This window comes from Loxodonta africana, chromosome X (assembly GCF_030014295.1).
Source record: "Loxodonta africana isolate mLoxAfr1 chromosome X, mLoxAfr1.hap2, whole genome shotgun sequence".
Taxonomy (NCBI): Eukaryota; Metazoa; Chordata; class Mammalia; order Proboscidea; family Elephantidae; genus Loxodonta; species Loxodonta africana.
The window spans coordinates 9,994,936-10,007,418 of NC_087369.1; the positions used below are offsets into that span (position 1 = coordinate 9,994,936).

The 12,483-nt window shown below is 44.5% G+C and overlaps 1 protein-coding gene across 4 annotated transcripts in view; it reads left to right on the forward strand.

Annotated features, from left to right (window-relative positions):
- TBL1X (transducin beta like 1 X-linked) overlaps positions 1-12,483 on the forward strand; it is a 236,124-nt gene that overhangs the window by 150,732 nt on the left and 72,909 nt on the right. For all 4 annotated transcript variants that reach the window (XM_064277949.1, XM_064277953.1, XM_064277950.1 and 1 more), the window contains exon 3: positions 3,978-4,055. The gene's annotated coding sequence lies outside the window, so the exon portion shown is untranslated. The remainder of the gene's footprint in view (positions 1-3,977; positions 4,056-12,483) is intronic.

Below are 12,483 nucleotides of genomic sequence, written 5' to 3' on the forward strand. Positions count from 1 at the left end.
GGAACCAGATCACGGTCTTCCTCCTTGCCAATCAAACCAAAATTTGTTGCCGTCAAATTGATTCTGACTCATGGTGACCTCATGTGTTACAGAGTTGAACTGCCCCATAGGGTTTTCTTGGCCGTAATCTTAATGGTAGCAGATCGCCCTTTCTTCTGTGGTACCGTGGGGTGGTTCAAATTACGAGGAACCTTTTCTTCTTGCTTTGTTGTTCCTAGGTGCCATCAAGCTGGTTCCAACTCATAGCAACTGTATGCACAACAGAATAAAACACTGCCAGGTCCTGTGCCATCCTCACCATCATTGCTATGTTTGAGCCCATTTTTGCAGCCGCTGTGTCCATCCGTCTCGTTGTGGGTCTTCTTGGTCCTAGGGCAGAAGAAGTATAATCATGATGATTATGGGTGCATCACAGAGGGAATCTCAGGGTACAGGGTGAAAGAGAAAGGAAGGTTGGGAAAGGGGTCATTCCCCCAGTTATTCTGTATTCTTGTTAGGGGATAGATTAAGCATCAAGAATACTGTGCGCAACAGAGAATGTATTTCTTTCTCATGTGATGACCAGGGGCTGACAGTGGTGCACGAAGGGTAGGCAACGAACCCCCAAGGTCTTCAGGGAATCCAGGTTCCTTTCATCTTGATCTGGCATTCCCAGGGGCTGCAACTGGCTCTCGGCATCGTGTCCGCTCAGTGTTTAAAAGACAAGAGCCAGAGTCACTGCCCACTTCTGTACACACACCATCAGCAAGAACTTCCTAGCGGACCACCTGGAGGCTTGGTTTGCTTACGTAGCTAAAAGGTAAACGGATTGGGGGAGCGTATTTGTTGTTAGCCCTCAACTCGTGATGACCCCACCCACAACAGAATGAAACCCTGCCCAGTCCCGTGCCATCCCCATGATCAGTTGCAGATCTGATTGTTGTGGTTCATAGGGTTTTCGTTGGCTGATTTTCAGAAGTAGATTGCCAGGCCTTTCTTCCTAGTCTGTCTTGGTCTGCAGGCCTCCACTGGCAGATGGGTTGTACTGCACATGAAGTGCATCGGGCAGGAGTCGCACCTGGGTCTTGTACATGGGAGGCAAGAATTCTACCCAAATTAGCGGTTTCTAAATAATATGTAGTAGATTCGAAGTGTTTTAGTTCTTTTAAAATATGCCTGTGGCGCTACAAGCTCTATTCTAAGCCACTTTCTAGGGAAAAGGAAGTATAAACTAGGTTGTACATCAGCTCAGAGACTGTCTCCAAGGGTTTTTAAACCTGCTGTGCAGGATGACTACCTGTATACGTGTACGCCAAGCCATGCCATGCCAAAGTCGGATGCTAGCCAGAAAATTCCAGTGCTTTTTGTATTTACCAAGTCTCAGCATTTACTTTTAAGGGCAGGGGGGTGGGGGGAATAAACAAATAAAGCTTTGTCTTTGTTAAAATCATTTGCATTTCACAGAAATATTTTGGAATGTGTAAAATTTCTTGCCACCGCTTTTTATTGATAATAGTTCTGCCCGGGTACTAATAATGGGAAAACCAGTAGTTTTCCAGGTATTGGTTTAGGAAGATCCAATTTCTGATTTTAATTTATTGTTTCTAGCAGGACACTCATTAGTTTTGGCATGTTTCATATTCAGAATAATGTTATCAGCCAGTCATCTTTCCCAGTTTTTGAGTTGATCACCCACAATGATAAGAGGATTTCACTTACCAAGTGTGGCAACGTGTATAAATGAATCTCCCATTTCAAGATTCTCATTTGTGAGTTACCATCTGTTTTGGACCAAAGAATATGAATTTGATTTTAAAGCTTTTTCTTGAACAGCTTGTAATAAGAGCTGTTTGTATATTAATTACTTACTGAATTATTATGGGTTTTAATGTTTTCGTTTACAGGCAATTTGGGGCTTATTGTAGTGACATCTGTTCATATTTTGATACTTGACGGTATTTAGCAATATCATCATAAGGCTGTTTTCCCCCCTGGTAATTTACCACCTAATCCTGAAAACAGTAATTGGCTTTGGTTTCAGCTTCATATAAAGAGTATTTTCCTGATTCGTCTTCACTGCAGAATTGTTTTAAATAAAATAATTATGTTTTTTTCATTTTATAAGGAAAAATCAATATTTCCTTGTGCCTGCTACACTCTAAAAAAAACTCTGTTGCCCTTTAATTTCTGTTCAGAATTGTAGATGGATTTTGTTTAAATCTCATTATTTAGTCCTACTTTTCTTCAGTGTTAGAGGTGGGGAGTGGGAAAGGCGTGGTTATTACTTTTATCTTGTATATCCTTATTTTTTTTTTTAAATGTTCAGTAGTGAAACCGTAAAGGCCTTTGGGCTGCCTGTAGAAATCCTTGTAATCTCTTTTCTTTAAGCAGCCAAGCTATAAACATAGCCCAGCGGGAACCATCTACTGGAATCTTCTTAAAACACTTCACGTGGTCCCGTATAAATTCTCTAATGAGAAGCACCCTCACTCAGTGTTTGCCCTGTGATTAGAGTCATGTTAAAGCCGGCACCCTGTTTCTATCACTTAAGACTGTTGAATAAGACTTTAGAGAAAGTGGTGGGCTCTTAACTTTGGTTTGTAGATGATAGTGGATCATTTAAACCCTCTGGGAGGCTGGGTTCATTGACAACCAGAGAAATTTTTAAAAGGAGGAAGGTAAACATCGTTAAGGAATTCCTGGTTGACTGATGGGAGTTTGTAGTGACTAAAGAATGAAAGACACGTTTTTTTCATTGCTTAGAGGGTACTGAGTGTCTGTTGTGTTTTTACCAAAAAAAAAAAAAAAAAAAGTTTTAATGATATATGGACGTAAATTGTTCCAGAATCAATGTAAACAGAGAACTCCTATGAAATAGAAACATGAGAACAATAACTGATTGAAAAGTTGAGACATATTGGTCAGCACATCTGTTTTTATTGTAGGAGAGCCAAAGACAAAGAGATCCTAAGGTTTTTGTATCCTGAAAAACACTGCGTATATGAGGATAAATATATACACACAAATTGGAATGTCGTTGTCACTGTAAATTTTAGCTCAATTGATGTATAAAGTTTCTCTAAAACGTTTTCTGCTCCTGAGGGTATATACAGTTTAATTTATCAAGTCTGCTGCATAAGACACAGTCCCTGAGGTATACATACCTGGCGCGGGCATTGACTTATCATTAAATCCTGTCATTAATTGTTGTTGAGTTGGCTCTGATGCATGGTGACCTTATGTATGATGGAACAAAGTGTCGCCAAGTCCTGCACCATCTTCACGATTGTTGGTATGCTTCAGTCCATTGTTGTGGCATCTGTGTCCGTCCATCTCATCATTAAGGGTTTCCCTCATTTTCGATGACCCTTTACTAAACATGATGTCGTTTTCTAGCCATTGGTCTTTCCTGATGACATTTCCTGAAGCCGAAGTCTTGCCATCCTCACTTCTAAGAAGCATTCTGGTTGTCTTTCTTATAAGACTGATTTAGGAATCCGTGGTGTATTCAATAAGCTCATTGCCGTCGAGCCAATTCCGACTCACAGCGACCCTATAGGACAGAGTAGAACTGCCCCATAGGGCTTCCAAGGAGCAGCTGGCAGATTCAAACTGCTGACCTTTTGGTTAGCAGCTGAGCTCTTAACCACTGCACCACCAGGGCTCCAGGGCTCCAATATAGTCAATAGCAGTAGCAAAATCTGAGCTAATATTAATTTTATCTATTCTGAGACTCAGAGTTTCCTCATGTGTAAATGATACCTGCCTGGCAGTTTTCATGTCTTTTTTTAACTTTGCAAACAAAACCTCCCCTTCCCCCACAGTCTGTGTATGAAGAAGACTAAGATGAAAATTATGAACCAGTAAAATATGTTATGTTAGACTTGGGATGCAACAGAAAAGCAATGCTGTTGATTTTCAAAGAAAAAAACAAAAGAATGGGAGGGTTAAGAGATGAAGATTTTTAAGTTAAAAAAAATCTCCCCGTTTCTCACTAGGAAGGTGCTTTGCGGTTTATGTGATCGGATGCTGGAAAGTTCGTTGTCCAAAGGTCTACACATGAAGTCACCATAAAGGTAAGCAGTCTCTCCTTACTTGGGATCGTTATCGTTTCATCTGAACTCTGGTTGAAAAGTAGACCTGCGTTTCGCCAAAACCAAACACCTTCTGCTTTAAACTTATTTTGTTCAGGAGGACGTTGTATGTCATTCTCCCTGCTGAATTGAAAGGTAGTAGACAGAGCACGGGAGCCCTGGTGGCACGGTGGTTAAGCGCTCAGCTGCTTACCGAAAGGTTGGTGGTTGAACTCACCAGCTGCTCCTTGGAAGAAAGATACGGCAGTCTGCTTCTGTAAAGATTACAGCCTTGGAAACCCCACGAGTCAGTTCTCCTCTGTCCTGTAGGGTTGCTATGAGTCGAAATTGACTTGACAGCAATAAGATGGGTTAATGGGTTGTTGTTGTTGTTGTTAGGTGCCATCAAGTCAGTTCTGACTCATAGCGACCCTGTGTACTACAGAAGGAAACACTGCCCAGTCCTGTGCCATCCTCAAAATTGTTGTTATGCTTGAGCCCATTATTTCGGTTACCGTGTCAATCCATCTCGTTGAGGGTCTTCCTCTTTTCTGCTGACCCTGTACTTTGCCAAGCATGATGTCCTTCTCCAGGGGCTGATCCGTCCTAATAACATGTCCAAAGTATGTGAGATATAGTCTGGCCATCCTTGCTTCTAAGGAGCATTCTGGTTGTACTTCTTCCAAGACAGGTTTGTTCTTTTTTGACAGTCCATGGTATATTCAATATTCTTTGCCCACACAATTCAAAGGCATCAATTCTTCTTCGGTCTTCCTTATTCATTGTCCAGCTTTCACATGCGTATGATGCGACTGAAAATACCATAGCTTGGGTCAGGCGCACCTGAGTCTTCAAGGTGACATCTTTGCTTTTCAGCACTTTTAAAGAGGTCCTTTGCAGCTATTCATAAGGTTTTCACTGGCAAATTCTTTTCAGAAGTAGACTGCGGGGTCCTTCTTCCTAGTCTTAGTCTGGAAGCTCAGCTGAAACCTGTCACCCATGGGTGACCCTGCTGGTATCTGAATACCGGTGGCATAGCTTCCAGCATCACAGCAACACGCAAGCCCCCACAGTACGACAAACTGACAGACACGTTGGGGGATGGTTTAGATAGAGCATAATTAAATCGTGATGAGTTGTGGAGTCAATTCTGACTACCAGTTGGGCTTTTACTAGCCTTGTATGAATTTTCGATACTGAACAATCTGTTGTCAGTTTTTCTGGGTCTTACCAGGAGAAGATGCCACATTCTAAAATCAATCTTCCTTGTCAACACTGAGAATTAAAATTAACCTGAGAAGTTAATTCTAACTGGACACCTGAGTATAGATTTTATTTGGCTCCCCTACCTAAATTCTGTGCTTTATTAGTTTTCTTAATATGATTTGTGTCTGTCTGCAAGTTGATGTGCCAGTTAACCTTGAGACACATTAGAAAAAACTTACACATTGCCATTTGTAGATCTAATGAGACGATGATGATGATAGCCGACCAGACAGTTGCATGTATAACTGGCGTCAAAAGTTGAAGCCCACATCCGTAGCTAAGACTGATGTGTACCCAACCCCCCAGCCCCCCCCACCCGCCAAAAAAAAACCAAACCCATTGCTGTCAAGTTGATTCCGACTCATAGCAACCCTATAGGACAGAGTAGAGCTGCCCCATAGGGTTTCCAAGGAGCGGCTGGTAGATTTGAACAGCCAACCTTTTGGTTAGCAGTCTAAGCTCTTAAGTGCTGTGTCACCAGGGCTCCTTAATTGAAACTACTATGCTTAAAAGAAAGCCTTGGAAGGAAAACCTGCATAAGATTACATAGCACGTGGGATGCTGTTGTGTGCCATGGAGTCGATTCCGACCCATGTGACAGAGTAGAACTGCCCCATAGGGTTTCCTTGGCTGTAATCTTGATGGAAGCAGACTGCCACATCTTTCTCCTGTGGAGCAGCTGTTGGATTCAAACTGCCAGCCTTTGGGTTAACTGCCAAGTACTTCACCACCACGCCACCAGAACGCCTTAAAAACAGCTATGGACCATATGTAAATGAATGAATGTGGCAGAGTGTCAATAAAATTTGACCTATAGATGCTGGAGTCCAGATTTCATGTAATTTTCATGGGTCATGAAATTGTACTCTTCCTTTTGTTTTGCTTTCAGCCATTAAAAGTGAACAAACCATTCTTAGCTTGCAAGTAGCGGGATTTGGCCCATGGACCACATTTTGCTGACCCCAACCTAGAGGATCACAACTGTTTTATTTCCACCTCTTCCAACTGCAGCCTTTTCAGTTGGAGGCCACCCGGAGCTCCAAGCCCCGAGAGGTCTGCAGTGTGGTTAAGTCACAGCCCAGGTTGTGGTTACTTCGCAAAGGCATTGCAAATGTTCCAGCAGCCACGGCTTTTCCACAGGCCATTTGAGGTCCTTTCTGTGGTGTAACTCAGAGGGGCCCTGGATCTGTGCCCCTGCCCTAAGTCAGTGGTTCTTGCCCCAGGGCCATTCCCTCTTCCCGCCTCAGGGGACACTTGGCAGTGTCTGAGGACATTTTGGATCCCTGGTGGCCCAATAGTTAAGAGCTAGACTGCTAACCAAACGATTGGCCGTTCAAATCCACCAGGTGCTCCTTGGAAACTCTATGGGACAGTTCTATTCTGTCCTGTAGGGTCACTATGAGTCAGAATGGACTCGACGGCAGTCTACTTCTGTAAAGATTACAGCCTCGGAAACCCTATGGGACAGTTCTACTCTGGCCTATGGGGTTGCTATAAGTTCGCAATGGACTCGATGGCAACAGGTTTGGTTTCTTTTGGTTTGGTGGCCACTCAGAATATCTCTGGGATTAACCTGTTAAAAAAAAATCCATTGCAGAAGTCAAACACAACTGGACTAAACTATAAGCTAAGAAGTTTCCTGGATACAACCAAACACTTTGAGGGACAGAGTAGCAGGGGCAGGGGTCTGGGGACCATGGTTTTGGGGGACATCAACATCAATTGGCGTAACAAAGTTTATCAAGAAAATGTTTTGCATCCCACTTTGGTGAGTGGCATCTGGGGCCTTAAAAGCTAGCGAGTGGCCATCTAAGATACATTAATTGGTCCCAGCCCACCTGCAGCAAAGGAGAATGAGGAACACCAAAGACACAAGGAAAATATGAGCCCAGGAGACAGGGCCACAAAAACCAGAGACTCTTTATCAGCCTGAGACCAGAAGAACTAGATGGTGCCCGGCTACCACCAGTGACAGCCCTGACAGGGAACACAACAGAGTCCCTGACGGAGCAGGAGAAAAGTGGGGTACAGAACTCAAATTCTAATAAAAAGACCAGAGTTACTGGTCTGACCGAGACTGGAAGCATTCCTGAAAGGCATGGTCCCCAGACTCTCTGTGAACCCAGAACTAAAACCATCCCCAGAGCCAACTCTTCAGACAAAGGTTAGACTGGACTATAAGACATAAAATGATATTTGTGAGGAGTGTGCTTCTTAGTTCAAGTAGATACACGAGACTAAATGGGCAGCTCCTGTCCGGAGGTGAGATGGGAAGGCAGAAGAGGACAGGAGCTGGTTGAATGGACATGGGAAATCCAGGGTGGAAAGGAGGAGCGTGCTCTCCATTACAGCAAGAGCAGCTAGGGTCACGTAACTAAATGAAATTAACTAGGTGTATATACATTTTTGTATGAGAAACTAACTTGAGCTGTAAACTGTAACCTAAAGCACAATAAAATTAAAAAAAAAAATTGCTGTCAAGTTGATTCCGACTCTTAGTGACCCTGTAGGACAGAGTTGAAATGCCCTGTAGGGTTTCCAAGGAGCAGCTGGTGGATTCGAACAGCCAGACTTTTGGTTAGTAGCTGAGCTCTTAACCACTGTGCTACCAGGGCTCCCATGGGTTAAGACCCTCCAATCCAGCCACGGCTCTCAGGCTAAACATCTATGTGCAATAGAATCTTCTAAACCTAAGGTCCCAAGTGGCTTACTGCTACTGCCTTTATTTTATTTTGTATTTAAACATTTCCAGTCTCGTGGGTATGGAAATGTCAGGTGCTGCGCAATTACTATAGAGCTTTGCTGGCAAACATGAGGGTACTTTGCCATCAAACACTAGGTTTCGGACTGCTTTTTGTTTTTTGCTTTTATTTGGTGGTAAAAATATATGTAACAAAACCTTTGCCAAGTGGACGGTTTTTACACGTCCAGTGAAACCTGTGAGAGGCGGAACTCGACGGGACTGCCTGCCTTGTTTTTCCGGGTCTCGAAAATTTTCTGCCTTTAACAGGGTGCATGCAATCTTACTACTTTTCTAGGGCTCGTTTTAGTGGGAAATATTTGAGTTCCCCTTCTCTGACAGGTGTCTGCCTTACCCCGGTTCTGGCTTTGCAGAATTTACTGTACGATGCAGTAACATTGATGCCATTGGTCATATTGTGCGACCATCCCCACTGGTCTTTGCCTAATTATTCCACCCACAGTAACAGAAACTCAGAGCCCCTAAGCAATCAACGCCCTTGTGCTTTGGTGAATAACTGGCTGGGGCCTTCATCCAAGCAGAAGGGCAGCTGGGGGGCGAGGGGAGGGCAGAAAGAACCCTTTTTGAAGGCCGTAACCAGGTGGGGGCCATTTTAATTCCCTGAAGAGTGGCTTTCTTTTTCTAACCCAAGCCCCTGGCCTCCCACCCCTGCGGCCTCATTTCCTCCTTAGGAGCTCAGAGTCGCTCTCAGGCTGGTTATTCCTGAAGGCCCTGCCAGGTTTGCGTTACGTTTTAATGACTGTGGCAGCAATTCATGTTTCTGATAGAAAACTTGGAAACTGCAGAAGGAATCTGTACATACCCAGAGATGAGTCCGGCCTCAGCCCGCCGCTAGAGACGGGCACGTAAACAGTTTGGAGGCTGTCTTCTGCACGTGTGTGTGTGTGTGCGCCACACAAAACTTAGCGTCATGCACCTTCCATCTGGAAACCTTTTTTTTCCCCACACTTACCACCGTATCGAGCATTTTTTGCTCTGTCAGGGAACATCCTTTTAGTGACTGCGTTGTGTTGTGCTGGTTTATTCTCATATTTTAAATGTCAGTGCCTCTGCCTGGCATTTGAACTCTGATAAGGAAAAGAAAGCATTTCCTCAAATATATTTACAAGCAGGTCACCAAGCCTTTCTTCCAAGGTGCTGCTGGGTGGGTTTGAACCACCAGCCTTGTGGTTAGCAGCTGAGGGCTTAGCTGTTTGCGCCACCCCAGGACTTCAGACCATTTGACTCCAAATAAATAAATACAACTGTAAAATCGGTGAAAATCTTTTCCCTTTTGGAAATGTTTTTAAGCTGTAAATATACCCATATGATGATGTTGTTAGGTGCCGTCAGGTCAATTTAGATTCATAGCGACCCCCTGTGACAGGGTACTGCTGCATAGGGTTTCCTAGGTGGTAATCTTTATGGGAGAAGATTGCCAGGTCTTTCTCCTGCAGAACCTGTGGGTGGGTGGGTTTGAACCGTCAATCTTCCTATAACAGTCAAGTGTTTAACCAGGATATAATGAGTTGATACTTTCATGTATTTACCCCAGCTTTTTTCTATGTATATTGGGGACGGACTATAAGAGCATGTTTGCCTTCTTTTTGTTTTGTCATGGTTTTTTTTTTTTTTTTTCCCCTGTTTGGGATGCTACCCTAAGCATCTGCCCATTACACAGCTTTGAAAGTTTTCGCTTACACCTTAAGATTACATAGGGCTTCGTGTCAGGCAGCAGAGCTTTAAGTCCTGGCTCCCCCAGGATTTAAGTGGGTTATCTTTTCTACACCTGCATTTTGGAACCTGTAAAATGGTGATAGTAAGAGCAGTGGACGTGTTCATGATGATTAAGTGACATAAGTCATACACTACTACCCCTCATACCTGGAATCCAAGCCTTGCGATACGCTGTACTCTATTTAAAACCATTTGAGTTCCCCACATGTATTGGAACTGTGGTTTTGGCAAAGAATATTGAATATACTACGTACGAGCTGACAAAAGAATGAACAAATCAAGCCTAGGAGAAATACAACCAGAATGCTCCTTAGAAGCGAGGCTGGGGAGACTTTGGCTCTCTTGCTGTGGACGTGTCATCAGGAAAGGCCAGTCGCTAGAGAAGGACATCATGGTTGGTAAGTTGGAGAGCCAGCAAAAATGAGGGAAACCCTCAATGAGATGGATTGGCACAGTGGCCACAAAAAAAGGACTGAAACATGGACGTGGTGCAGGACCAGACAATGTTTCTTTCTGTGATAACATGAGGCGCTGTGAATCAGAGCTGACTTGACGGCAATTAACAGCAACAGCGTGTGTTTACCATAGTTTGTTTAATTGTGCTGTCATAGGACGGTAGCATATTTCAAGAGCTAATATTGGCTTAATTAAAATCACGTAGCAGGAAGACAGCTGCAAAAGATAAAAACGTCCCCCAAATAGGCTGGTTTTCCAACAGATTTTAGCAAAGGTACATTCTGATCGAATAGGTAAATGTTAAAATGTTCGTCTTCAACTGGCTGCTGACTGTGAAATAAAGTAAGCTCAGTTCCGTGTCTTGATGGAGAAAAGCGTTCTGGACGAAGACCGTGGGCAAGCAGGAGCTGGTGCGTGTAAGCCAGCCAAGGGTGTGTTCACTTCCGGGAGAAACGCAGAGAGAAAAAGAAGAGTGCCTTTTGTGATCCCCTCATTTCCAGCTGACCTTCCAGCTGCCGTGGCACACAACCCCCCGTCTGCGTGGAAACAAGTGGCACACAACCCCCCGTCTGCGTGGAAACAAGTCCCCAACACCTAAGCCTCTCCCAAATGCTTTAAGCGATGGATTGTTCCAGCACAAATGCCAACAAGCTGATAGCAGAAATGGGAAAGGAGGCAAACCTTCTTAGACTCCTTAAGAGACAGAGGACCGCTTTCAAAAACCTCAAAAGTCTTTTGGTAATAGGGCACCTTATTAAACGAGAACTCTTTCCCTCAAACGATGTCACAGTTACATTATATTTTCCTCCCTAAATTTGGGAGCAGAGCGCTCCCCTTTTAATGTATGCTTAATAGTTTACTGTTTCAAAACTTGGCTCTCCTCCTATTGGGTGGTGGTGGTGTTAGGTGCCATCAGGTTAATTTTCACTCATGACGACCCTAAGTGATAGAGTAGAACTGCCCCATAGGGTTTTCTAAGCTGTCATCTTCAAGGAAAACAGCTTGCCAGGCCTTTGTCCTGTGGGACTGCTGGGTGGGTTCAAACCATCCTACCTTTGGCTTGGCGGCCATAGTGCTTAACACCTGCATCACCAAGGCTCCTTCCTCCCGTAGTAAGAGACATCTTCCCCCTGTCTGTTGACTCCCAGTACAAACTCAAAGTGCTTGTGTGACTCTTATCTTTTAAGATAATTAGCCACTAAGATGTTTGTTGTTTGCTTTTGGGTGGAAGGCACTGCTCTCTCTTCCCAGAGAAGCGATAGCCTATTAAATAAGTATGTACTAAAGAAAGTGAAACTCTTAGCCCATGTTTTGTGAAGGGAACTGTGAATGGGTACGAGCTTTTGTGGCTTTGCAATTCAATTGTAAAAAGAAGAAACACTAGATCATTTTCACTTCAGTTCCTGGGTGGCTGTAATCCCAAATTGTTATTTATATTGAAATCCTCATCTTTCTCGAGGAAAATACAGAAACGCCAGCAGCCGGCGCTCGCTTTTTCGTCTCCTTCGTTAAGCAGCACAATGAGACACTGTTTAGGCTATAACTCCTCCGTGGAAGGGCTGGCGGGGGAAGGCGGTGTTTCCTTTCCGTGCGCTCACAACTCCAGAGACACCAAACCAGCCTCGCTGAGGGTGTCTCTCCTCACGACTGGGGCAGGAAAGAAAATAAACAGAATCGCACTAATTAAAGCCCCCTTTTCCCCTTCTGCTCGCACCAGGGAGGACCTGTCAGTGCCGAGAGAGTGCCCTTTTATTCCTAAACAGGAGAGGTCGGAAGGCATCCACCGGCCCTCTCAGAACTCAGAGGCCGCTCCGGGGCACCCAGTTAGGAGTGAGAACCAGAGCGGTGTCTCCCAGCACGCTCCTTGGCACACCTCTGCTCGCAGGTCTGTCTTCTGCTGGCTGACGAGAGCCACCTACACGTCTGAAATCCCAGATTAAGCGTTCTGAGGAAGCGAGCCCTGCACCGGGCTCTGGCGGGTGTGTGTCCCCAGACTCTGTCGTGAGGCCTCTCAGATGGCTCTGGGAGGATTTTCAGAGTTGGCTGGATGAGAGAAGGAGCTAACATAGACTGGGTATTGAGTCTGCGCCCAGCCTCGCTGTGAGGACTTACAGCCTCCCCCTCATACCAGGCCGCTTGCCGTCAAGTTGACTTTGACCGTGTGACCCTGTGTGTCACAGTAGAAGTATACTCTGTAGAGTTTTCAGTGGCTAGAGTTTTGGAAGTAGACGA